The sequence below is a fragment of the Ceratotherium simum genome, chromosome 14, assembly GCF_057802395.1.
Source record: "Ceratotherium simum simum isolate JZ-2026a chromosome 14, ASM5780239v1, whole genome shotgun sequence".
NCBI lineage: Eukaryota > Metazoa > Chordata > Mammalia > Perissodactyla > Rhinocerotidae > Ceratotherium > Ceratotherium simum.
The window spans coordinates 57,416,079-57,443,573 of NC_141913.1; positions in this window are offsets into that span (position 1 = coordinate 57,416,079).

Genomic DNA, 27,495 nt, shown 5'->3' on the forward strand with positions numbered 1-27,495 from the left:
AAACGTATTGTTTTAATTTTTGTCACCTAATATTCTGAGGCTTTAATCTCCTTTACTTTACATTCCTGAATTCCATTTTGTTTTTTTTGATTAATGAAAATCTCTAGGTTTCCCCTAAAATGCACACTTTATCATGGTAGATTTCTTTTTTATTTACATAATAACTTCTCCTCATATCTTTCTGTAATATTTTATATCACACTCATGTCTCTCAAGGGCATATATGATTACATTTTATAATCAATTTATAAATACTAATTATTATTTTAGAGGTTAATATTTACTGAGTTATTGCTAATTCAGACCTATCTAAGCACCAACAAATAAGCTTGATTATTCTTTACAACATGATGTATTTTTATTGTCCAAAGTTTACATCGGGAAAATATGACGCCTTGTGGAAGATCAGGGGATGTGTCTCATGTTACGTAGCTGGAGTATGGCAGAGCAAACACTTCATAGGAGCAGCTCCACAGAACATCATTTTAACTATTCCATCATATCCCTCCTAGCAGGATATTTAGTAAAGTTTCAGAGAAAAATAAACCTTCTCAAAATTACAATGTAGTGCTCTGAATTAAAATAATCTTATGACTTAATGATTGATTAAAGAAAGAATCACACATCTCTTTTTGGTTCCCATTGGCTAGGAAAGTTTCCCTTAGTCATGTACCTTTGGGCAAAACATTAACAAAAAGTCACAAACCAACTCATTTGAACCATTCCTTTGCTGAAGAAACAAGTACAGTATTGACTTGTTCACATTTTCATACTGAATGTGTGTCAGAACTAAGACATACCAAGGGAATCTTGAGTGAAATACATCATTTGTGTCATTCCTACACTTAAACGCCACACATTTTACATCTTAATTAATTATAATTTTATCATTCAATTGACAACATCTTAGTACGTCACATAGACATTTTACCTGGAAGGACCTAAAACATTGGATTGAAGACTTCTCTGTACACTGGAAACACTTCTGAAACATGTTAAAAAGTCAGTATTCATGAAGGTCCACATCTGATGATCATTTCAATAGGTCTGGAGCACTTCCAGAGATCTATATTTTTTGAAAAACTGATTCTTATGCACATCAGTATTAAGAACTACTCTAACTATTATTACGACATATTTTTAAATAAAAGTGGAAATATAATTAACTGTATACCAAAGTATTCTTTCTTAAAACATATAAGACCAAAATACAAATTTACATTTAATTCCTTCCTTTTCCCTTTAAGAAGCAAGAGCTTTCTAAGGTATTTTGAGGGATAGAGGTGGTTGTTAGCAATAAAGTTAGTATCCAATAATTAAAAGTAATTTTAAAAAGCCACATCAGTTGGCTGCTCTCAGGTAAACACAGCCCACGGCAGTCAATAGCAAGCTAGGCAATTTCTCATTTGAGCATAGCAAGGGGATCTTGCCTGCTCGTGCTGGGATTCTCGTTTTATCTTCGGATTTGCTTACTTTCTGCCTTTCTCTATAGAATAAAAATATATAGAAAGCCCCCTCAATACTTTATGCGTGGACTCCACTGTTCAACACAGCGAGGGTCACATAGCCGGGGTGCTCAGATACTTTCCCTGAACATAGTGGAAGGGAAGCTCATAAAAGTTTATTCATTTCTTTAAGGTTATGCGCTATGCAAAGCTTTTTTTTTTTTCTCAAAACGTCTTATTCAAAATTTCCAAGAAATTTTCTCACACAGTCAGTCTTCTTTATCCATGTGTTCTGAACCAGGGATTTAACTCATCATGGATTGAAAGGCCTATGATGGTTGCATTCTGTACTGAATATGTACAGACTTCTTTTTTGTCATTATTCCCTAAACAGTACAGTATAACAACTATTTACATTTTGTTAGGTATTATAAGTAATTTAGAGATGATTTAAACTATATGGGAGGATATGCATAGGTTATATGCAAATACTACACCATTTTATGTAAGGGACTTGAGCATCGACAGATTGGTTATCTGAGGTAGGTCCTGGAACCAAACCCCCATAGATACTGAGGGACCACTGTATACAGTCACATAAAATCAAATTGGAGTTATACTGCTTTAAATAAAACATGATAATAGCACATTTGGAAACGTGGCTAAGGAGAAAGTGGTTTGTTTTGTTAATGATCATTGGTAAAGTATGAACACATTTAGTCATCAAAATATGTGGTTATTAATTCAAATATGGATGAATAAATATTAGTTAATGAGATTAATAATGATGTGGAAAAAATAAAATAGGCCCTCTATGATCTGGTTCTACTTCCAGGTACCACGTCCCTGCAAAGATGGCCTCCATTCATCTAGAACCTTCCAGCCCGACTGGCATTTTTTAATTTCCCAGAACACAAACTTTGGTTCATATATTTTCAGATTTTTGTTTTACCTAGATTTGCTTTCTCTCCGATTTTTCCTTGCTACGCTTATCATTGATCTTTGCTCATGAGCAACAACATTAGAGAGAGTTACCTTGCCCTTCTAATAAGCTAACAAGGCCATTTCCTACTTTCCATTCTATATCACTGAATCGTCTTTCTTTGTGGTTCTTATCAGCAAGTGAAATAGTCTTATGGAAATTGTCTGTTTCCTGCAACTTTATGAGAGTAGGAATATTGTTCTATTTACTGCTTTTCTTCAACACCTGGAAGAGTACTTGGAGCAAAGCAACTGTTCAAGAGGTTTATTGAATTTAATGAATAAAGAAAAAAATACTTTCTCCATTATGTTATTTGGCATTTGTAAATTTTGTACAGAATAACTCATAAAATTTATTATGGAAATATTCTGCTCACCTGTATAATTTGCAGGTTAACATATTCCATTAACTTTTTGAGCAAAATAATTATTTTTACTGGGAATAAATCTATTATTATACATTCTGCCTAGATCAAATCATAGTCTATTGCAATTTAATACTGTATCTTCATTTTTCCAACAAAAAATATTCAAAAAACATCCTCTTTCACATTTACTATAGTGATATTTTATTAGATTTATCACTACATGAAGAATAAAGGAAATATTAGTCTGAATATGAAATGAAAAGCAAATTTTTCTGATGACTTATCTAAAACTACAATGTTTGCCAAAAGTAAAACAAAATTCTCATATTCTCGTATAGCTTGGGGGCAAGGATTCAAAACGAGACATTTAGGATGGTGAAACTATTCTGTAAGACACCACATTTGTGAATACGTGACACTGTGCATTTGCCAAAACTTGCCAAAATTTAAATTTGACAGCACTAAGACTGACGCTTAACATGCGCAATTAAGAAAAATTTAGGTGGTCAGAAGAATCTTGATATAGAATGAAGAATGTAACAAACAATCGACTTGTATAAGAAACGTATAACTGTAAAAAAAGCCTCACTGAGGGGTATAGGGATAAGATGCTGACCCAAGTAACTCTGGACATGAGCGGTGTCTGTAAAAGCTGATCAGAAAATAAACTGTACGTAAGCACTGTTCTCTGGTTGATAATGCAATTTTCATGGGAGAATAAGTTAACGATTCTGATACTGCTATACACACGCACTGGCTTGAACAATTTAGTAAATAGATGGCAGGTAGTGGGAGCCACGTGTCTCACTGTTGGAGTGGGAAGTTATAGACAAACAAAAGGAGGAGGCTAGAATGACCCATGTGCTGATGGACAAGAGTGGAAACATCAGTATGAACTCATGCTCAGCTTTATATGGATACAGATGGGAAGCCATAGAAATGAGTGTGTGTGTATGTGTGCACATAGTATAATGCGCACATGTAAATTTCCTTGCTCTGTCAAATGGAGAAAGCCTAGAAGCAATGGTACGGCAGGCGTTGGCTTCCTGACGATGTCGCAACAAAGTATCAGAAACTGGGTCACTTAAGACAACAGATATTTATTGTCTCACAATAATGGAGAATAGAAGTCCTAACTCAAAGTCTTGGCAGGGCCAGCCTGCCTCTTAACCCAATAAGGGAGAAATCTTCTTTGCCTCTTCTAGTATCTGGTGTTTACCAAAAATCCTTGGCACCTCTTGGCTTCTGATGCAACAATCCTATCTCTGCCTCTGTCATCACATGACTTTCTTCTCTCAGTGTACCTGTATCTCTTCTGCTTATAAGGATACAGTCATATTGGACTATAGTCCATCTTACTCCTGTATGACTGCATTTTAACTTGAGACCTAGAGCTCAGATCTTGGTTTTTCATGCTATTTTCCAATAAAAGTAACCAGGGCTTCTTTTAGGAACATCTTATTCTAGAAGTGTGGCAGGAAATACACAGGATGAGCCTGGAGCATCTTGTAGTGTCAGAAAGTATAAGAAAATGCTCCAAGGAAATGTGGGATATATAAAAAGGACAAAGGAGCCAATTGAGAAAGCTCCAAATGACCAAAATTGGGAAAATATGAGCAAAAATAAAGCAATAATGTAGGGTAGGATTATAACCCTAAGTATAAAATAAATATCTATGAGTCCACACTGTTGTAAATAATGATTGAATAAATAAATAAATGAGTGACAATGGACAAATCTCCAATGCAGAAGAATTCCAATAATTGATGTAGATACTCCACTTTGAAGGATATGGAGAATAATTCCTAATACCTTAAGTGCAGAATGTCCATAGTGACTTCCTTACAAAGAGTACAGTATGGAATGGGGAAAAATGGGGGGAAAAAGTAACTTGACAAAAGCTTCTTTAACCAGGTGATTATGGTCAATATCAAAATGGTAAGCCATGTTGAGAACATGTACCCTTGATATGATGTGACGAAAATGGCCCTTTATCTATGTGGACTTCCTCTCAAAACCCATAACCCCCGTTTAATACGAAAAATGTTAGACAAATTCCACTAGAGAGGCACCTAATCAGTATTCTAAAAACTGTCAATATCATCAAAAACAGGAAAGCCTAAGAACTGCCATAGCCAAGAGAAGCCTCAAGAGACGTGACAACTAAGTGTATTTTAGTACCCTGGGTGGAATCCTGGAACAGAAAAAGACAACAGATACAAACTAGGGAAATACGAAAAAAGTATGGGCTTTAGTTAATAACACTGTACTGATATAGGTTCATTTATTGTGACAAATGTACCATACCAATGTAAGATGTTACTGCTACGGAAAGTTAGATGGGGTATATGGGTATACATGTATTATCTCACACCTTTTCTATAATCCAAAATTGTTCTAAAAATAAAGTTGATTAATAAAGATATCTTATCACAATGATTTATTTGATTAATGATTCTATAGTCATATATAGATATCGATATAAATCTCCAACACAGTAGGTGTAGTCTTAAAATCTCAGGTTTTGAGACAATGTAACATTTATAAAGGTTCATTAATATTTAATAAAATACTTATTTTCTCTCTCTCCAAAAATATATACATATGTTTGTGTGTGTATACACATATGCATCTGTCTTTAAATTTACAACACTGTATATAGTGATTTAAATCCTCCTTAGTCACATAACATATCGTAAGAATTTCTGTACAATAGTATCCAAAGGTCTAAGATAATTTTTTAACTATTAAATTATTGATGATTATCCAATCATGAGACTTTCACGCTTTTACTATTATTTCCTTATCATAATTAATTTTGCATTGAGAATTTTGACAAACCAATCCTTTCCTCTGAGTGTTTTCTCACATTATATTTTTGAAAATTAGTGGCACTAGAGGAAAGAGAACACTTTTTTAAAAGAAATCTCTGGTGAAAACGTTTCACCAAAATTAGTCAGGTATTTTGTAGACTGTCCCTCAAATAGGATTTCTCAGCTATTTTTCTCATGGTTATACTGGAGTTATGGATTTTGAAGAGGAAGACCAGAGAGGTAAGGTGCCATTCTCACCACATAGTATCGATTAGGTTGTTGATCATATCATATTGTTAGGTTGTTCCATTACAAAGTAATATCTTTCCCCATTTCTATACTGTACTCTTCGGAAGCAAGTCTATGCACAGCCCATATTTGTGGAGTAGAGAGTTATGTTCTATCTCTTTGATGGTGAATTATCTACACAAACTACTTGGAATTCTGCACAGAGATGTGGCTGATTTGCCCTCATTTGTTTAATTATTAAATCATTTATTTATATCAGCTTAGACTCACGGATGTTTCTTTTATGCTTCATATTATAATACAACAGTATTTTATTGCTCAAATTGTTCTAGCTTTGAACAATTGGGAACTTTTTCGGCTGGTTCCTGTGTCCCTTTGACATATCCCTCATCATTGTTTTTGTATTCACTTATTAGCACTCTTGACTACAAAATGCCCCGGGCTCATCTTTAGTATTCCACCACCAGACGCAAGAATAAGCCATTTTCCATTTTTCCCATCTTCGGCCTTTTGGTATGGGTGTGTGGTTAGAACAGATCCTGTGCAATTCCTGACATGTAAAAATACTCAATATATATTGAATTAAATTCTCCTTAATTGAGTTGTACAGTTTGCTTTCTCTTCACTTCCATTAGTCAAAAATACCCCAAAATATATGAATATTTTTAACTTGTTTCTTTTTTTCTGTTTTAATATGGATTTAGTATGCTCTTTGAAAGATGTTTAAACATTAAAAAGAACTTTTAACTATTTTGAGATTATGCCACATTCCTTATTTTGTCTTTGATTATAGGGAGTCTTACTGTCTTTTCAAAATCTAAGTTGTTTGTAGATTTTCTTTGAATGCCTTTAAAATTTGATTTTATTTACAATCTTTTATCCAATTTGAGATTATCTATTTCTTAGAGATTCAAATATTGTCATTATTCATATTTTTTTAAAAAAAGATCTGTGACATAAATATGTTCTTGTCCTAGATTTTTTGTTCATTCTTCTGATGTCTAAAATCTTATGGTTACTCTTTTTCAACGCTCATTTTCATCAACCAAATGGTTGTACCTGATGATACTTCTAGATGCTCGTTAATCCACAAACTTAAACATTTTAGAAACTACTAAACACAAATGAGCATAGTAATGACTTAGCTTAATTTGGTAGTTATACTCTTCATATTTTCAAATCAACATTTTCATTTTCCATAATATAAATTCAGTTGATTGTTTAATGGATTATTAGAAATAATCTCACTACTTTCAGACAACAAAAATGTGAATTTCTATCTCATTGAGTGGTTAACAGAACTATTATGTGCATCCAATTAATGTTATTTTTACAGCCTAAGACCAGCTGTCCACCAACACATTGATAAAGCAGGAAATTTAAGCAATTACTCAGATATTTTAGGGAAAATAAAGTGTTTGGCATTTTGTTTAAATTATCTTTTTTTTCATGTTTTCACCGAGATAAGGACGTGTGAGTTCTTCAGAACACACTCTGAATGTCTTTAATACCTAGTTAGATCCAGTAAAATGAATTCTTTTATTTTTTGGACTCATAATAAAAGCAATTCTATTAATATACAGGGCCCATTAGGCAAGGACATCAATTTTGAAAAGTATTTACAAATCTAGATTCAACTAAAAAATACGTATTAAAATATGTAATGATCATCTAGCACCCAAAATATCTCCTCTGTGTCTTGTCACATTGTATAGATACCATTGTCCAGCTTCCGGCATAAAGACTACGTTTTTTAAACTCTTGAAAGATTTTTGACTTTCTGGTATGCCCTGGAAAGGAGTATGTTTATCATTCAAGACCTAAGTGGGATTATTTTTCAACATAGATATCTTGATGAGAAACAATGCCTATGCAAATGCAACAGAAGAAGGGTGACGTAGAAGGAAACCAAAATAATTGTTGCCCACTGTTTTAATGCAAAGTAGCGCAGTATATGAATATTAACAAAAATAACTTTTTAATTTTCCATTTATTACATAAAATGTATATTTTTATTAAAAGTAAAACAATTGAACATTATTTAGGTGTAAATGCAAGACTTCCTGATAACATAGTCCTTTTTATAATCGTTTAAAAGATTGTTAACATATCCTGGAAAGCATAATATATGCTCACTTTATTTATAAAATTTAAGAACTGCTGAATAGCAGAAAATATAAAAATACTAACAAAATATAAAAATTCTTGGAGAAAAATTTAACTTCTCCAAATAACCATCATTTATATTTGATAAAATTATTCATATATTTATTTATTTAGAAAAGATGATAGATGATAGAGAGAGAGATACATGATAGATGATAGACTGAGAAATAGAGATAGATAAATGACAGAGATGTTGTAAAGAAATGACATCATACTGCTTAGCGTTATTGGCAAAAGTTCTATCAGTTGTTATAACATTTTTAACTTGACAGAAGAAAGGATTTTAAGAAGTACTAAAACTGCTTTACATTTTAATATTTGAGTCACGTTGTGTCTGCCCTACATGCTTTATCAGAAATCAAATGATCATATATACTTGGGTGTTTTTCTGAGCTATTTATTCTCTTTCAATTTTTCTATATGTCTTAAGTGACATAGCTTCAAAATTATCCTTGATATTTATTAGGGAAGCTCTTCTCGCTTATACTTTTTCAGGAATATGTTGGTTCCTTTTATTTTGTTCCTTCATATACATTTTTGCCAAATTTCATCACAAAAAAAATGGTTTTTTATTGAATTTGTAGATCAGTTAAGGAATCTTGATATCTCTGTGTCATTATGTCTTCGTATTCATGAAGCTGGCATGTGCCTCCCTTGATTTATAACTTTGCAATATATTTCAGTATAATTTTGTAATTTTCCCATCAGAACTTGCACATATTTTGTTACATTGATTTTGTAACTACTCCCAATTTAATTAACTAATTAATTTATAGCTATTGCTAAAAGAACTTTAGTTTATTTACTTGTTTACAGTGTAAAAAATGTAAATGAGGAATTAATTTTTTTTTAAATCCAGAACACTTGCAAAACTCTCCTGCTAATTCTAATTACTGATCTCTTAAGTTATGTAAGGTTTCTTCATAGACAATCATGTCATGTGTAAATAATGAAGTTTTCAGCTTTCCATTCATGTAGCATTTAATTCTTTTTCTTATATTAATGTGCTGAATATACAGCCAAAAATATGTTTAAAATGTTGACGGGCTTACTTCTAACAACTCACTGTCATGATGTTTGCTATTATTTTTAAACAGATAACTTTATTAGAATCAAGTAGTTTCCTTTTATTTTTAATTGCTAAGAATATTTTTAAATAAAAATTAAGTTTACCTTACTATATATTATTTCTGAATTTATGTATATAATAAGATTGCCTTCTCCTTTATTCTCTTAATGTAGGGTATTATATATTAATTTCTTTTCTAACATTGTCAGCATTACACTGAGATATGCCCAGTGTAATTAGAATTTATTACCTGGATGCGTGCCGCCAGTTTTGATAATTGTTTGTCTACATCCATGAGAGAGATTGGCCTGTGATTTTTCTTTCATGCACCATACTACTTACACATTGATATCAAAATATGATAGCCTTATATCCGCAATCCTTCTTTTTCTCTTTTTGGAGAGTATTTGTATTTGACTAGAATAATTTCTTCTAAACGTGTAGCAAAACTTATTTTAAAATCACTTTTTTAATGGATTTTCTTTGAGGGAAGTATTTAACTACTGATCCTGTATCTTAAGTGGGGAGAGGAACAGTTTTTGTGTTTTTCTTTCTGTGAATTAATGCAGAGAAGTTATATTCTTTTTTCCACACTTCTTCTTAAAGTGTCAATTTATTGACATAAAGTATTATAGCATCTCATTTTTTTACTTGTTGATAGCATCTGTTATTATGTCTCATTCTCATTCCTACTCTTGTTTACGTTTGCCTCATTTTTTTTGTAAATCTCATGATAGATTTGTCATTGTCATCAGTGTTTTTGTGAAGCAGGACGGGCATTGTTTCTATCTTATGAGTTTATGGTCTCTTCTGGTATGTTCTACCTTATGTGTTTGTTGGACTCATTTTGCATTTTTAACCTAAATTCTGTAACTCCTTGGTTCACTGATTTTTTCGCTGTATCCTTCATATTTTTGTTTATTTTTCTCAATTCTAAACATGTAAATATATGGTATTTATGGTTTTTCTTTTAACAAGCTACTTTTGGTTTCATTTCTTAATTTCTTGTCATATAGGATTTTTCCTATTTATTTTTAATCAATTCCTAGTTTATTTGGTCTTTATATAACCAATCCTTTGAAATCGATGAAGATTCATTTTATGATTTATTACCTAACAGTATTTATAGATGGCTACAACAATGTTCTATGTACATTATATCAAATGTGTTACTTTGCATTTTATATTTTCATATCTTCAATGCTATTTTGTGTTTGATCATTTAATTACTAAAAGGGTTAGGTTACTATATCAATTTATTGTAGATTTTTCTATTTCTCCTTTTTATATTACTTTATATATTATAAAGCTGGGTCATTAGATCACATACAAGTTTAAAGTTGCTATATCTTGCTTATGTATTTATTCTTTTATTATGAAGTGATGATTCTATTTACCTTTAGTAATGCTCTATGCTTAAATGCTATTTTGCTTGATAATTTACTCACATATGATAAAACTACAAGTTAACATTATGTCAGAATTTAATGAGTAACAGCTGGTGATGAAATAGAACATAAATATATCTTGATCTAATAGATAGCTCCTGATTAACTACTAAAGGAAACAATCATTACCTTACAGAATAGGACTTTGAGACATTTTACACAGACCAATGTCTCTAATTTACTAGGTAGTCTGCAATTTTTCCCTCATATATTGTCAATCTCATCTATAAGTAATCTAAATTCATTATAGTCTAAATTCATATAATCTATATTCATTATAAATTCTCATCTATAAGTAATATAAATCTCATCTTTAAGTAATCTAAATTCTGTGAAATAGTTTTATTTATTTAAATATCAGTTGGACTTTATACTTTTTTCTTTTACAATAGAGTATATTATTTTCCTAAAATTGTTTCTCTTCAGTATTATGTTTTCAGTTTATTATTTATCTTCCAAGGTCTACACATTGATGATTTTTCTGCTTCCTTTACACTTATCCACATGATACTCAGACTCCCTTATTCTATTCAGTTTCCCCTCTATATAAACAGAGGCTGCTACCGAGACCAGGATGAAAAATTTCCTAGCTGAAAGGGAACGAGTGTTCAAGAACTACGATTCACATCCTCAACTCCGAAAACTGGTGAATAGACGCAGGAATTATTGTGATTCATTGTCTACAAACAATCATTGACTTGGAGTTAGCTTTACATTAGCTCTTATCCTCCACCGAATTTTTTTGTAGAATCTATTTATCACATAAAAGCAGCTATCTTTATTGAAAATAAAATTTCTATATTAAGGATTTTGTGGAAAATATACATACATTTCTCAGTTTCAGATTGGGAACTAATAAAATTACCTATATTTGGTTATAAATAAAGTAGTTTTAGAATAAAATGAGTTGCAAAGTAAAAACAAGTACTTCGAGCTTTTTGTGTGTGAAGACATAAATTTTTCTGACACATGAAGTAGCTCCACTTATTTACTCTCCAAGAAATATATTAATTCATATAAAAGTTTTCTCCTTGAAATAATCAAATTTGTATGCAGAAATATAGTACTAATTTTTTTTTTCCTTAACAAGTCTCAGTAAAATAAGCTCTAATAACAAGCATGTAAGTTTTGTGACATTGACTAAGGCTCATGAAACCATGCTTACATTTTCTTGGAAAGGGAAGCTATTTGTGATATTTATTGTTTCAGCTTGGTATATTTTCTGTCAGAAATTATCGATTTGTAATTCTTTATGAGACATTAGTTTCTTCCTGAGTGTTTTTTTTGGCATTAAATAAATTATTTTTATCTAAACTAATTCACCATTTTGTTTTCTGTTCATTCCTGAGCATGTAGGCATACTTTTAGGAATCTGAAGCTCAGATAAATCTCTACTGCATCGACCTCACTTCATGCTCACATGATCTCCAACACCCTCTTGCTGAGCCCAATTGTACACGTTTAGCATTTAAATTTATTGTCTGTACCTGGCTTCCTCTGAGCCAAATGTTTGCTTGAGAACGTCTTTTCTTTTTAGGATCGCTGAGCTCACTTTTCACCACAACATGGCTCTACGTTTCATGTAGTTGGCATACACGCTTACCACTTGGAAGCCTAAGCAATGCCGAGCACAGACTCCTACTTCCTTATCCAAGTCAGGTTTCTGACTCACACCAGAAACATCACAGGTATGATTTTGTAGGTATGGAGTCATATTTTGTGTATTATTAACAGCTCTAATGTTTAAAGACTTCTGACGTAGCAATATGTGTGTATGTGTGTGTGAGGGGGTGTTACTCAGTATGCTTATACTATGTCCTAGAAAAAAAATTGAGAATAATTTACCTTTGGGTTCAGAGACTGTAGCACGATTTTTGAAAGCTCGTGGAAAAATATCAATCAATCGACACCAGTTATTTTTCTTTGCAAGATATAACAATTTTTCAGGGAGAAAAATAGAATTCTAAACAAATGAAAAAAGTGGGAAAGATGAGAAAAAATAATATAAAAAATAGGAAAGGGTAAAATATTGAAGTAAACACATTTGGGTGAAATTATTAGGTTTGCCTTAGTGATGATGATATTGAATATCATTAGAGAATATATGTGATAACACTAGTAATTCAAAGGGATTAACTATTTGTTAATAGACTGAACTATGATAATGCACAAATACACACACCAGGATGTCAACTTGCTTTAGGAAACATTCTCTCTCTCTGTCTCTGTCTCTGTGTCTCTCTCTCTCATTCCAATTTTGTCTTTAAGCCTTTAATTTTGTGTGTAGAGAAAACATTCATCCATTTAGTATTTTTAGTTTTTAAAGATTTCGTAGCATGTGTTCCCAAGGGGGTACACTCCATCCATAATACCTACTTCCTATGATAAATATTTTATCATACTTGAGATGGAAACATTAGCTCATCTCAAACATATAAAGATTTCCTTAGAACATTTGGGCCAAGGTAGGCAACTCAGAATGAACATCCACTGACAGAGAAGGCCTTCATGTTTCCCAAAGTCTTGACTAACTCTGCACAGGTGTCTGTCTGCCTATAGGCCCCTGACCTCTCTTTCACACTGGCCCTTACAGAATCCAGTTGGCTAATCACAAAGGCCTTTCTCCATTTTCTTTATAGAAAAGTTTTTCTTTTATTATCTTCATTTTCTCTATTTCTAAAGTATAGTGACTATACTTTACCCAGGAATGTTATTCTCAAGGACCTGGGAGCCATCCCTTTGAAACACAATCTCCAAGGAAGATAGTGTCCCCATCTCCCAGTCTCTGTGGGTAGGTAGGAGACTAACTTCCTTGGAAACTTACTCCAAGTTTCAAAACTATCTCCTGTCATGAGAAAGTTTACTTTTCCTTTGGGTAAAGCCAGTTAGAAAACACAGATGGCCTATTATCACCCAGATTTTTTTTTACCCCCTTTCTCTCATTTTGCTGTCATGCACTGACATAATTTTGAGGAATTTAGCAACTGGCCATTCCTTAATACTTCACTTGTCTTAATTATCAGCAATTTTAATTTGCATGTATATTTCAGTTAGCTATTGCTGTGTAACTAACCATATCTGAGCTCAGAAGCTTACCACAATACTACTTACTTCTCATTAATCTATAATTTGGCTGTGTGCTTCTTCCAGCCTCATTTGGGTTCATGCATGTGCCTGTGGGCAGCTGCTCATTGGCCAGGCAGCTCTACTGATGTGGCTGGGTTCTTTCACATGATGCAGTGGCTTGGGATTAAACGGTTTGGAGTCAGCTGGTGTAGGATGGGGATAACTCATCTGTTTTCCATGTACTTTCACTTTCCCACAAGTCGTCAAGTCAAAACAGGTTCTCTAGTTAGTCCAAAGATGTCCTCATGGCCTCAGAACAGAAGCAAGAAAGTCTAAGGCATCATGCACTCACGCAAAAAGGGCAAGCAAAAACATATATGCATTTCGTAAATCCAGAGTTTAAGGAATTTATAAATATAGCTTTGGTCAAAGCAAGTTAAATGGCAGGCACAAAGTCAGTGTAGGGACTGGGGCACTATGGGGCAAAGCCATAGATATCAAAAAGCCATGCATTATCAATTGACCATAGAAGTGATCATCCCTCCAACATCATCATCACTCAGTTTCTCGAACTGCTCTCTGTCAATGACTTTGTCTACATCCTACTTCTGCTAACTACAATCAAAATCATATCATGGATCTTCTCATATAAATAAGGACAAATTATCTATTTTCTCCATGTCAACCATTTCAGTTCTCTTACGCCAAATTCCAGGAACATTTTTAGCCCATTGGAACCTTCAATTCTATCGGCTTTTCACTGTGCCTCTTCAGTGAATATGCTCATCACCACCATTATCCTGCTTAAACTCCATGGTCAGGCATTATAATCACTTCGTCATGCCTGTGCTTGGGTCTTTTGCATCACTCCCTCTTTGCTATATTAGTTTCACAAAAACTACCATTCTGGTCAAATCCATCTCTCCATATAATATATGCTTACACCCATGCAATTGAATGTGGCTGGAATAATATACAGGGACACTGATTCATTTCATTTAAAATTCCTGATCATAAAAATCAAGAGGGCCCTTAACACTGCCAGACAGTCGTATTGTACTTCCTTAGTCCATTCACAATAGCGCTGACCTGGAATCTGAGGCCTAGATGTTTATATCACACTGTGCTCTCTCCTCAATCCCCCACGCAATCCTGCATTCTTCTCCAACATCACCTGACAGCAATTATATCGTAGCTCAAACTATATACTTCAGATAATCTTGATTCTTTATCTCTCTCATCTTACATCCAATATTTTAGAACATCCTATTTGTTCTATATCAAGTGTATCTTTAATCCAACCATTTCTCACTTCTGCTGTTATCCTGAACTGAGCTACCATCATTTCTCACCTAGATTACTGCAATTACCTGCTAACAGGTCTATACTTATTTTTCTACAGTCTGTTTTCACAGACTCACAAAAGGCCATTTGTGCTAAAGTATTTCATTCTATCCAAATATTCACTGTCCCTCTCTGTAAAAGAATTATGCTTCCTATCCCATTATCAAGACATTTGACCAGAGGACATGCTTTGGTAAATAAAATGTGTGAAATGATTTCTGTCCTATTCAAGAAGTTTTATGAGGCGATCATAGTTCAGCTAGACCTCCTTTCATCCCACCAGGAGAATGGCAAACCTCAGATAACAATTTTTACTTATCCTGTGCCCTGGAAAGAATAAAACATAGAGGAGCATAAAAGCTGACCTATAAGGGACATGTGACATGAGTGAAAGAAAAATATTTGTTATAGCAAGCCAATGAGATTTTAGCATTGTTATATCACTGCAGCATAATACAATAAAATCAGACATATAGAAATTGCTGCACTGAAGTGGGGTGTTGCTGCCAAAAAAGAACCTAAATTCTGTGCTTTGGCTCTGGAGCTAGGTAGTAAGCAGACAAGAAAATGCTACTGAAATCTACCAAGATGGTATTTCAGTGAAGCATTTAGTAAAAGACACAGATGATAACCTAGGTAATGTTCTTAATCAGTCTTTGGTCTTATGTGAACAGTTTTCAAAACAGAACATTATTAGTGTTTCTTTGCTATTTTTGTCTTTATTTGACATGAAATTACACGAGGTAAGAAATGACTGCCAGGTTTGTAAGCAGAGTTAAAAGATTCGTTTCCCAACTAAAAAGCCAAAAGAGATTATTGAAAAGGGTTTTAAGGTACAATAATTGATTAACACTCATCTTTATGATAAGAGCTTTGTTTAAACATTTTAATTTATTACGCTGACACCCATTGAATTTTTTCAATGACTTAGGAGAAAAAAGAAAGAGTAGTGGACGCAGCCTTCCCAGGAAAGCCCAATGAACTCAAGGTAATTAAAGTTAAATCTAGAAAGAGAAGAATATCTTGTAAAGAATTGTAAGTATGAGGATTGGTACATGGTATGGACGGAAACGAAATAAAAACAAAAATTCATAAAGGTTTAACTTCCAGAAGAACCATAAACTGTATTAAAAGAAACTGTGACAGTTTGTGATTTAAGACGACCATTGATCCATCAAATTTCTAAAGGCAGGACATATGGCTAAAAAAATTTTGCTCAGCTCCCACAGAGGGTTTATTGTCCAAGTCACTCTTCAGCTATGGGCAATGCAGATAATGGAAAAAGTGGGACCTCGCAGACTGTGAAGCCAGGAGCTATACAGAAGAAAGATCTATGAAGCTGCTTACAGAAAAATACACTACGTCTCATCAAGGAATATTCCCTACTACAAAAGTGGGTGGATCTCTCCATACTCTGTCCAAACAAGATTCCTGTTATTTGCCAGTGACTGCTGCTTTCCTTCTATTCTCCCCATTTCTTAATAGGAATATTTATGTTGTCATCCTGTATCTGTTCCACATTTCAGGTTGGTTGTGTTGTGTCAGACAAATTTTTATGTTTTGTTTTTATTTTCTATTCATAAATGCTCAAGTTATGCAGAGTGATATTTGGACATCATATAGAAACTACCATGAGACCCTAGACTGTAGCCGGGAGCACGTGATTGTATGGGAGTTTAAGGAGACGTGCCTTGGTATATAGAGGGGAAGGTGTTTTCTATACAAATGAGAGGGAGATAAATAATTCTGAACAAGAGCATAAACTTAGGTAGATCATATTTTTGTTCTCAATTTTTTACTACCATTCCATATAAAAGGATTATACTATGTTTCCCATTGATACCAGACTTGCTTTGTAAACTTGCTTTGGCCAATGAAATGTTAGTGGAACAGACATGTGTCACATCTAAACAGACTCTTTAAGGACCATTACATGTTTCCTACTGCTATTTCTCTTGGTAGCAGAAGTCACACAGCCTAAGTAGGAGCTCCTTCTTTAGCCTGGGTCCCCAAAAATACAGAATGTAATTATGAGGTAGCATTTTCATATATGTCTGTGTGTGTGTGTGTGTGCGGGTATGGGGGTGGGAGTATTACATGTCTTGAAGAAAGAAATCCCTTAAAAAATTGAAAGTGAGAATTTGCTCACTGAAATTTCACATATGGGGCATGTGTGTGTGAATCAATAGTTGAACTGAATAGCTGTAAGTCTTAATATCCAAATGAAAACAGATGAGCCAATTAGTAAGCTGTTCAATAGTCAAGTAATTATCTTGATAGTCAATGCAAACAGTAAATGAGAATGAAAATTATAGGAAGGGTTAAAATACATGTAGAATGTATTCAAGAATTCTAACATCTATCAAAAGAGAAGATTCTGAAGAAGAGGAAAGAAATAGCGTGAATGAAATGAACCATCAGGGAACTATGAGAAGACACTGTCTCTGAGCATAAGAAGGAATTGAATTGAAAGGTCCACAGAGTGCCAAGAATAATGAATCTAAAGATGACTTCCACTTAGAAAAAGGTACAAAAGCAAAGGATTTCAACATATCAAGAAATAACAAGAAAAGCTTTATAGCCATTATTAAAAAAAAAAAAAATGACCTTTTCCCCCAGGAAGAAACAATCAATTATATCAAAATTACCATCAGGTGCACAGTATACTAGGCAACAAGAGGGTAATACTGTCAAATTTCAAAGAGAAAAAATTACCAAAAATATTCCATCCATTCAAACAAAGTTCCAATGGGAAGGCAAAGTCTAGATTTTTATCTACGCCGATACAAATATTAGATCTATCTCTCAATAAAGTTCCATTACTCTTAACTGTGGAACAATTTCAATAGAATGGGAATAAAAAGTCTCACCTACTCCCTTTTACAAAGTGGATATAAAGGATTATTTCTTTTACATGATGATTTCTTTCAGATAATTTCGGAAGATTGTCCACTAATGTAGATTTAAAACTCTAGTAAAAAGAGCTAGTTAGCAATATAAGTATGTGTCAAATAAAGAGTTCACATTTCTACTTGTAACTATTTCTGATATTGTATTGGATGAGTCACGTCACTATGGGAGGAATCTACAGTCGTTTCTGTTTTAAGACACTCAAGGCATTTCCTCGACACAAGTTATCACCCAGGCTAATATTTCTGCCTGAATGCTCTATTTCAGATCTTTGCATTACTAGGTTCTTTTCATCACTTAGGTCCCTGCTCAAATGTCATCTCTTCACAGATCTCCGTCCCAGGACACCCAGTCGAGTTTTACCACTATACTCTATCTTTGTGTGTGTGTGTGTGTGAGGAAGATCAGCCCTGAGCTAACATCCATGCCAATCTTCTTCTTTTTGCTGTGGAAGATTTGTCCTGGGCTAACATCCGTGCCGATCTTCCTCCACTTTATATGGGACGCCACCACAGCATGGCTTGACAAGCGGTGCCTCAGTGCACGCATGGGATCCGAACCCTGGCCGCCAGCAGCAGAGCGTGCACACTTAACCGCTACACCACAGGGCCACGACACCCCACCATACTCTGTTTTATTCACAACGTTAGACACAATATGTAATAAATTTATTGATTAAGTTGTTTTTGACTTGTTTATTTCCAATCTCTTCCTCTGAACTATTAGCTATATGATGGTAGGAGCACTGTCTGTCTTGTTATTGCTAGATAACCAAAGCCAAGAACAGAGCCTGATAAACAGTAGGAAGTGTAGACATAAGTGTGGCTGAATGCTTAAATGAATAAATGCTTGTTTTTATCCAGTTGAATTCTACGGCAATTCTCATGATCAGTTTCTTCAAAACCCAGTGAATAAGGCACTGTATTTGGCCAGAGCTTACATTTTATACTTTTGATGATCAATACTATCACACTGGTAATTTAAATTATGTATCTGTTATGAAACATAGTATTAAGTACCTGGTATGAACAAAAGAACAGAGAAAATATAAAGCATTAAAAAAACATTGAGATGTAAATATATAAGGGAAAGTAACGGCATAAGGGAGCAAATAAATGATGCTGAGGACCATCATCCATCACGAAATTAGAGATGTAAAATCAATTTTGTAGAACAGTGTTGCATGTACAAGTAATCTGTTTAATTATTTGCATTCAATTCAAAAAACATTACTCAATTGTTTTCTATGTATAATGGTATATAATTCATTGAAATTATTTAAAACTGATTAACCAGTGTATAATGTCTATATTAATCAATAAGTAGCATCTCCAATTAAAAATCGGAAGTTGGATTTTCGTCCGTGTGTGAGTGTGTGTGCGTGTGTGAGTGTGTGTTTGAGAGAGAGAGGGAGGGAGAGAGAGACAGTAGTGTGAGAGGAAATAAACTGCTCCTTGAACTGACAAGGTGTTTTTGTTAAAGAGAGAAACTGAATTTTCCAATGAAATGATTCATTTAACGGTTATAATTTAGGTCTAACATGTCAGTTAATTCGAGTATGTTACGATTATCTACAAAAATCCTGAAAAAGCAGCACATCGAAAGTAATTACATGCGAGTTTAGATCAAAATTTACTACTAATTGATCAACTTATAGAAGCCTGTGACTATTTTTCCATCTCTTAATTAAACTAATTATATAGGATCTATATTTTGGAGCAAGTATGACAAAAATAGAACAAAGATTATTCTGTTACACCAAGTTCCAGTTAAGACAATATTTATGACAGCCTTCCAGAAGGCTAAATTGGCCCTCAGATAGCCTCTGATTGGCTACTGTAAAGTCCTTATTCATTAATTGAATTTTAATGACTTCAGGAAGGATGTAATCTTTTCATTTTACTACAACGGTCTCTTCGAAATTTCCTGTTATATGTATAACGCCTCACTTTTCAAACATATACCTGCCCAGAACCATAGGTGTTTGAGTTTTTCATCCTGGTTTAGGCTATCTAAATTTAAATTATATATTAAAACATAAAACTAGCCTTAGTGTATCAGGTCAATAAAAATAATCTTTACTATTTTGGTTTCTCCCTAGGTAATCCAACCATATCATTAATATATCATCAACTTTATTGGTTTACTGTTTAGAAAATAGTATTTTATTATACTATAATCACCACTAGTTAATGACTTAATAAATACCAAAGAAATTAAAAGGTATATCTAGAAATATTGGTGAAATTGCTTTTTTAATTTTTGGGTGAAAATTCTGGCTATACACAGGTGAGTAACTAAACAGACACAAATTTGACCTTTAATTTCTACAATCATTAATATTTATGCAATTTGCTTAGTTCTATAGTATATACTTTAGATTTCTTATAATGTTCATGAAATATATTATTCACAAGCATCATAAAAAACATTTTTAGAAAAGAGGCACATATTAAAGTTGTACAAATCCTGAATAGAGACTGACTCAGTGCACAGTGAATGCCTTAAAATTGAAGAAAAACTGTTGAATATTGTCAGAGTTGTGCATGTCGTATTTAACTACTACTCAGAAGTAAATATGAGATCATTTATATAAATTAGTGCTGGAAAATTAGATTTTTCATAAAGGAGTCATTATATCATTTATTTTATGTAACTAGAAAATTTAGGCCAACAGAAAGAGAATTTGGACAATCTAAAGCAATTAATTACTAGCAATGATGTTATTTAACAGTTTTATGAAGTAACAAGAATGCTTTTGCAGCTGACACGAAATTCCGAATTTGGTTAATGTAATCTTAAAAGTAATACTTAAGTAAAAGAAATCCTAATAAAATTTTAGTATCTGACTATAAACGGTATGAAGTACAAAAGGTACATTTTCTTGGCAAGAAAATTGTTAACTAAGTACAGAATATGATACAGGTTTCAGGAAAATTAAAGCAAATTTAGGAAGCATTTGTAGAAGTAAAATGTCCAGGAAAAATAATAATGTTTTGCCATTCTATTTTGCACTTTTCATATGGCACCTGTTTCTCTCTGTTAAGTAGATCTTCAATATGCTAACATAAAAATACAGAATAATTTAATTTTTCCTCAAAGACAACGCCATCCAAAACTTGCATAAGCTAGAAAGTAATAAATCATCCTTTACTGACCTCTGTACCCTGTATCTAAGCAATCCCCAGCTCCTGTGCATTTTATTGCTCTCATATGCACCGTGTTCTTTCTATCTCCACTTCAAACATCGCCATCAAATCCACCATCATCTTTGACCTGGATTAAGCGAAAGCTCTTATTTGATTTGCCCACATTCAATCATCCACTCCACTTCCAATCCATTCTCCAGAGCGTAACCTGAATTACCTTTAACATTTCAAGCACAATGGTATTCCTCCACTATGTGAAAGCTCTCTTTTCTTGTCTGCTCTCAGCTTTCCAATCACACAAATCTTATTTTAGGCTCCTGGGAGTGCATTGCTCCTTCCTGCTGCTATTGGAACTCCACTGCCCACCTCTGGCTAAGAAGCGGGCAAAATATGTAATTCCCCATTATTATATTTTGAATGTTTGTATAAATGCTTACCTCAGAACAGATACACTTGACTTTTGGTCTCAGTGAGTAGAAAGGCTCGCTTTTTTAGTGGAATGATTAGTTTGCTTTACCCTTGGAATTAGTAACAACATAAGGTAACCTTGCTTTTTGAAATAAAATATAACATCATCAAGTCTAGAACTTCCCCTCCATTGAAAACGATCTGCCATCAGCCTCCCAATTGCCCTTTTCAATCTTCTTGAGGCTATCACCCATAATTAGAAGGTGCAGTTATTTTCATCAGCCTAACTCTGCTTTTTCCACTATTTACAGCCAAACACACAGAAAATAGGGGCTTTTTTCAGTTTGTAAGAACAGCCGTTGTTACACTGATAATAAAAGACCGTGAATATGGGACTATGGAACCTACCTAAAGCAAACAGTAAAGAATTGTGGGCTTTTAAACTAATTGCACTGGATACATAGAATTACTCCTACAAGTTATTTTTAAGTTTACGTAATTCAATAGTTGGTCTCTGTCTCATCCAATTAACATTGCGGATTGTTCCCAGGCTCAGAGCAATTTTGTGATCTTTTTATCTCCAGACAAAAATAAATATCTAAAGAAACATTAACTGCCTTGTTACCTACTGGCTTAATCCAGCAAACTCATTTAATCTGTAAGAAGAGAACGGGGATGATTTTCATTTCTGACAACTGAAGGTATTTGAGTTACTCAGATGGTCCAGGAGTTGTGCCGGGAGCATTTGGAGAACATGACTCTAATCCCACCGCTGGGACCAGGCTTTCTGGCATCTGCGAGATGAAAAGGGAGCTGGCACTCTCCAGAAGTGTGTGTCTGTGATGAAAATTAGACACAGCAAAGTTGGCATTTACTGTTCCTCTGCTTTGGGAGGACAGGAGAGCCTCCGGTTGAATGTTATCAAGGATCTCGTACATCCCAGTGTTGAGATATAGTAGTCATGTTCGCACATAAGCTGGTCTACTTGTGGTAGGAAGGGGATGCTGTTCTCTTCACAAGGCCAAACATATTGGTATTACAGCAGCATTAGTATCATCATCCACTCTAGATATGAAGCCTTTGGGAATATAAACTCCTCAAATACAACATGACAGGAAGTAGAAGAGCCTGAGTGGAGACACAGTGCTTTATATGGCCCGCATCAACTTTATTTTCTCTCAATGTTTTATAGCTCTCAATGTATACATCTTGCCTTCATTTTGTTAAATTTCTTCATGGAATTTTATTCTTTTGATATTACAGTAAGTAAAATTGTTTTTTTACTCTCAGTTTTTAGATATTCCTTGCTAGTGTGTAGAAATAAAATAAATTTTTGTATATTTATCTTACATCTTACAACTTTGCTGAACTTGTTCATTAGTTTTAATAGAGTTTTGGTGCATTTCTGAGCATTTTCTATATACAAAATCATGTTGTATGAAAACAGAAATAGTTGTACTTTTTCTTTTCCAAAGTGGATGGCATTTATTTCCTTCTGCTTTTTGGGTTTTTTGGCCTAATTTTGCTTGCTGGCACCTTCATACCATGTTAAATAGAAGAGGCAAGACTGGACATCCTTTTCTTGTTTTTATCCTAAAAAGAAGACATTCCAACTTTCCCTATTGACTATAATGTTAGCTATGTGTTTTTCATAGATCCCATTTTCAGATTGTGGAGGGCTTTTTCTTTTCCTAGTTTGCTAAGTGTTTTTATCGTGAAAGAGTGATGAATTTTTTTCAAATGTTGTTTCTGCATCTAATGAAATGATCATATGTATTTTCTCCATTACTCTATCGATGTGGTGTAATTCATTGCTTGATTTTTTTATAAGAAGCCAACTTTGCATTCCTGTGATAAATCTCAATTGATCACGAAACAGAATTTTTTTATGTGTTGCTGGATTTGGTTTGGTAGTATTCTGTTGAGAATTTTTGTGCCTATATCATAAGCAATATTGATCTATAGTTTTCTTTTTCATGATGCCTTTGCCTGATTTTGGATACTAACCTTATAGAAAGAGGTCAGAAGTGTCCCCTCCTCTTCTATTTTTTTGAAGGTAATGTGAAAGATTGATATTAATTCTTTGAATATTAGGAAGAATTCATCCCTGAGGCTGTATGAGCCGGGACTTTTCTTTCCGGGAGGATTTTGAATTATTAATTCAATTCCTTTTCTTGTTATGGATTTATTCAGATCTTCTGTTTTTCTTGAGTCAGTTTTTGTAGTTTGTGTTTTTTTAAAAATTCCTCCATTCATCCAAGTTATCTAATTTATTGGCACTTAGTTGTTCATAGTATTACATTATAATCCTTTGTATTTATGAAGGTTCAGTAGTTACGTCCCTCTTTCTCAGTTTTGTTCATTTAAATCTTTTTGTTCTTGTTTAGTCTAACTTAAGTTTTGCCAATTTTACCTTTCAAAGAAACAACTTTTACTTTCTTTTATTTTCTCTATTTTTAATTCTCTATTTATTCTCACCCTAATATTTATCATTTTGTTCCTACTGCTTGCTTGCTTTGATTTTAGTTTGCTCTTCTTTTCAAAGTAGTTTAGAGTAAAAGACTATGTTTTGGATTTGAGCTATTTTAATATAGATATTTACGTCTATAAATTTCTCTCTAAACACTCCTTTAGTTTGAGAAATGTTTTCAGGGCTGCCCCATGTCCTTCTCTGATCCCTCCTGAGTGGGCGCAACCCTCGACTTGTGCATTAACCTGCCGATCGCCAGGGTTGAATGTCATCCAGGTGGGTCCTTCGTAACCGTCTCTTTCCCTGCTTCTCTTTGTTAAATTTCTGATTGTTCTGTCATTTTCCTTGTTGTTGTATCATGGAGTTATGAGTGCCCTCTTAATTGCTCTCCAGCAAGATCTCTATGGTTTTTGACAATGTCCTATGTATGGAATTCTCCCAGCTCTATTGTAAACAAGTCAGTTACTTGGGCATAGCTGTAGAGCTCTTTATCTGTAAGGCCTGCCTCTGCCCCTAGACAGAAACTTCACGTCACTTCACAAGACCTGAGGATGAGGACATCAACCAGTTGCTCCTGAAGTGATGTCTCTGCTCTATGAGCAGGTTGAGGTTGGTGATGACCTTAATCTTCTTGGTTTGCCTTTCCCAGCATGAAAACTCTGCCCTGTGGACAAAGAGCCCCAATATTCTTATCCTACTGCACCTGGGTTAGCATTCTACCCTATGAGGGAGGGCTCAGTTGGGAAAGGGAGCCTCAGACATTTTGGCCCACCTGCCGTGAACAGAGCTTCTGCGACATAAGCTGGGAGAATGGCAAATGTTCTTAGCCTGTTCCTCCCTCTCCCCACTCACACTCTAGACTGGGAGCTTCGCAGTAGGGAGCTCTATCATGCTGGGCTGTGGAGAGGGAAGGAGAAGGCGGGGTCCACTGCCACAGACTCTTTCTTAGCGAGATTTAGTCGATTTTTAAAATTTCTGTTTCTCCATGTGCTGTATGCCTTAGGACAATTGCCAGAGTCTTTAAATTATTTTAAACAATTTCCTCCAGTTAAATGATTGCTTGAGAGAGTCTACGGCTCTTCACTCTTCATTCTGGAAGTTGGGCTCCAATTTCCCTGTTTTCTAGATTGGTGTCTTGGGATTTTCATCAGTATCTACTGATAGTGTATAGTATACTTACTATAAAAAATCTAAGTATCTTTTAATTAAAGTTTGATGAGTTGCTTAACTACTGGATTCAGATTCAAATCAGAAATATGAAGAATTTTTATATTTAGCTTGTGATGCAAAGCAGAATTTTGAACACACAACATTATTTAAGGGTAACTGGTCAATCCGAGTGATTTTTCGTGGGTGATGTAAGGCAGAATTGTTATTACCAGTCCATGCACAAACTTTGAAAGACTTCTTATGTATATATTTAGCAAAAATTGAGATCAGGAAAATTAAAAAGATGAATTAATATTATCTTCTGGTGAAAACTGAAATGCATGGAGTGCATCACATTTTCCCCCTTGTCCCCTGGCGCACTAGAGAATTCCCTCTATGCCAGACCACTGTGCCAAGCACACAATATGCACGCTAAAACTACTTGCTGAATTTAATTTTCAAAGCACATTTTAGACATGTGCCGTTGGCAGTAAACTGACTGAAATTTGGCCTTCGGTGTGGGGAGCTAAAATGGATAGCTGATAGAAAATTTTTTGCTGATGTTTCAGCCATAACATTAAAAATTCATCCCATGGTCACTGTCATAATTGCTCTTTTGGTTAATAAAGAAACCAAAGCAAAGAGGTATGGGTTAATCTCAGAGTACTTGAGTATTCTGCTAGCCATATATATATTTCTTGAGAACAAACCAAGTACCATACTAAGCAGTATACATATATGAGTTTATTTATTATTATTCCCACAACAACCTTATGAGGTTATTCATATTTCTGTCACCATTTTATAGAAGAGGAAATTAAGTCAATCGGCCAAAGTCTCTAGCTAGCAAATATTAAACCCAAGAGTCAAAGAAAGAAAGTCTTTCTTCATAGGCAACATACTTTACTGATATGCTATACTAGTAAAGACATACTTTATTGATAATCTACACAATCATTGATTTCCAGTACAATGATTATCACAGAATGGTCACATGCTCTCCCCTTCACGTTGATGGAGGATCCTAGGGGTTTTGAGTCATTTTTTTAAACTAAGGTAATTTTATTGCATTGTTTTGCTATTTCAGTATGCATAAATACTGATGACCACTGAAATAGAAGACTTACTAAAATACTAATGTGAAACTTTCAGATTATGTTTATTGTTTGTATTGAAAAAGAATTATATTATATTAGACATTATACTAAGTATTCATAAAACAGTCACATATTTTGAGACATCTGTGGTTGTGTTTATGTGTGGTTATATATAACTCTTTTTTTTGGAATAAATTTTATCTGCTTCATCAAGAATAATCTAATTTTCAAAATTCAGGACAAGAGTCGTGGCACTGTTTTACTAACATATGGAAACATCCAAAACCAAAAATACATTTACTTGTTTTTCATATTATTGTTTCATAAATATTTTATTAAATTTGGTGATCAACTTTGACACTTTTACCTTGGAGGAATTCTATGACCTGCCACAGTGCTCTTATAGTTATCTTATGAGACTCCACGTGGCTAAAATGTTGTTGAGATCCCTGTGGGCATGTATATTGTGTGTTCCCATCATGAATAATTTAAGAGAGTAGCTCACAGTTGTTAACTTGCTTGCTGATGATATTATTTGTCCTTTATTCAGAACCGGAGTACCTTATTACCTTGCATCAGGCTATTAGAAAATGAAAAATGTTTGCTTTTATAAAACAGGATGTGAGTAAATCAAATGCTGATTATGTTTAAAAATGTTGACCTTCTTCATTCATGTTATCATTTAGTGTTATTTTTGTCTCTAATTTTACTTGAAGCAGCCATCTAAGGACTATACTCATTTAGTTATTGATATTTCTGCACAGTTTATTTCCAATGCCGTGGTTTGTGTGTGTGTCTGTGGTTTTTGTTTGTTTGCTCGCTTTACATTTTAGGACTGTCCACTGGTATTTAGGCAAGTATGATATATAGTCAATATTCAGAACAATTTCAACAGTCACCTGAATCCAGATATTTGAGGAACTTCAATAGTGAGTCATCGATCACAAACAACTGTCTAGAAAACAGATGGATATAGTAGTATAACAGCACATTCCTTTAGCAAGATTTACAGCATTATAAATGCCAGGTAACCTCACCTCTCTAGATTTCTGTGACGTTCTGGCATAGAAAGGCGTTAAACCATATTTTTCACCTTGTCCCTAGACTACTGCAAACAATGTTCTGATTGATGACATCTTCTGACTCATCTATGATCCTAAGGCCAATGGTTTTATCAGCATCCATTAACAAGGCAAAGGCATGTATACAGATTCTGAAATTTACAGAATGGTTAGATTATATCCTTATTATTCAGTTAGACATGAGAGCATGGCACTTCAGAAGGATGACAAATATTGTTGCACCAGATAAGAGTAAAATAAGGAAATTCCCAACTGAAAACCTGCGCTTGAGAATTACAGTG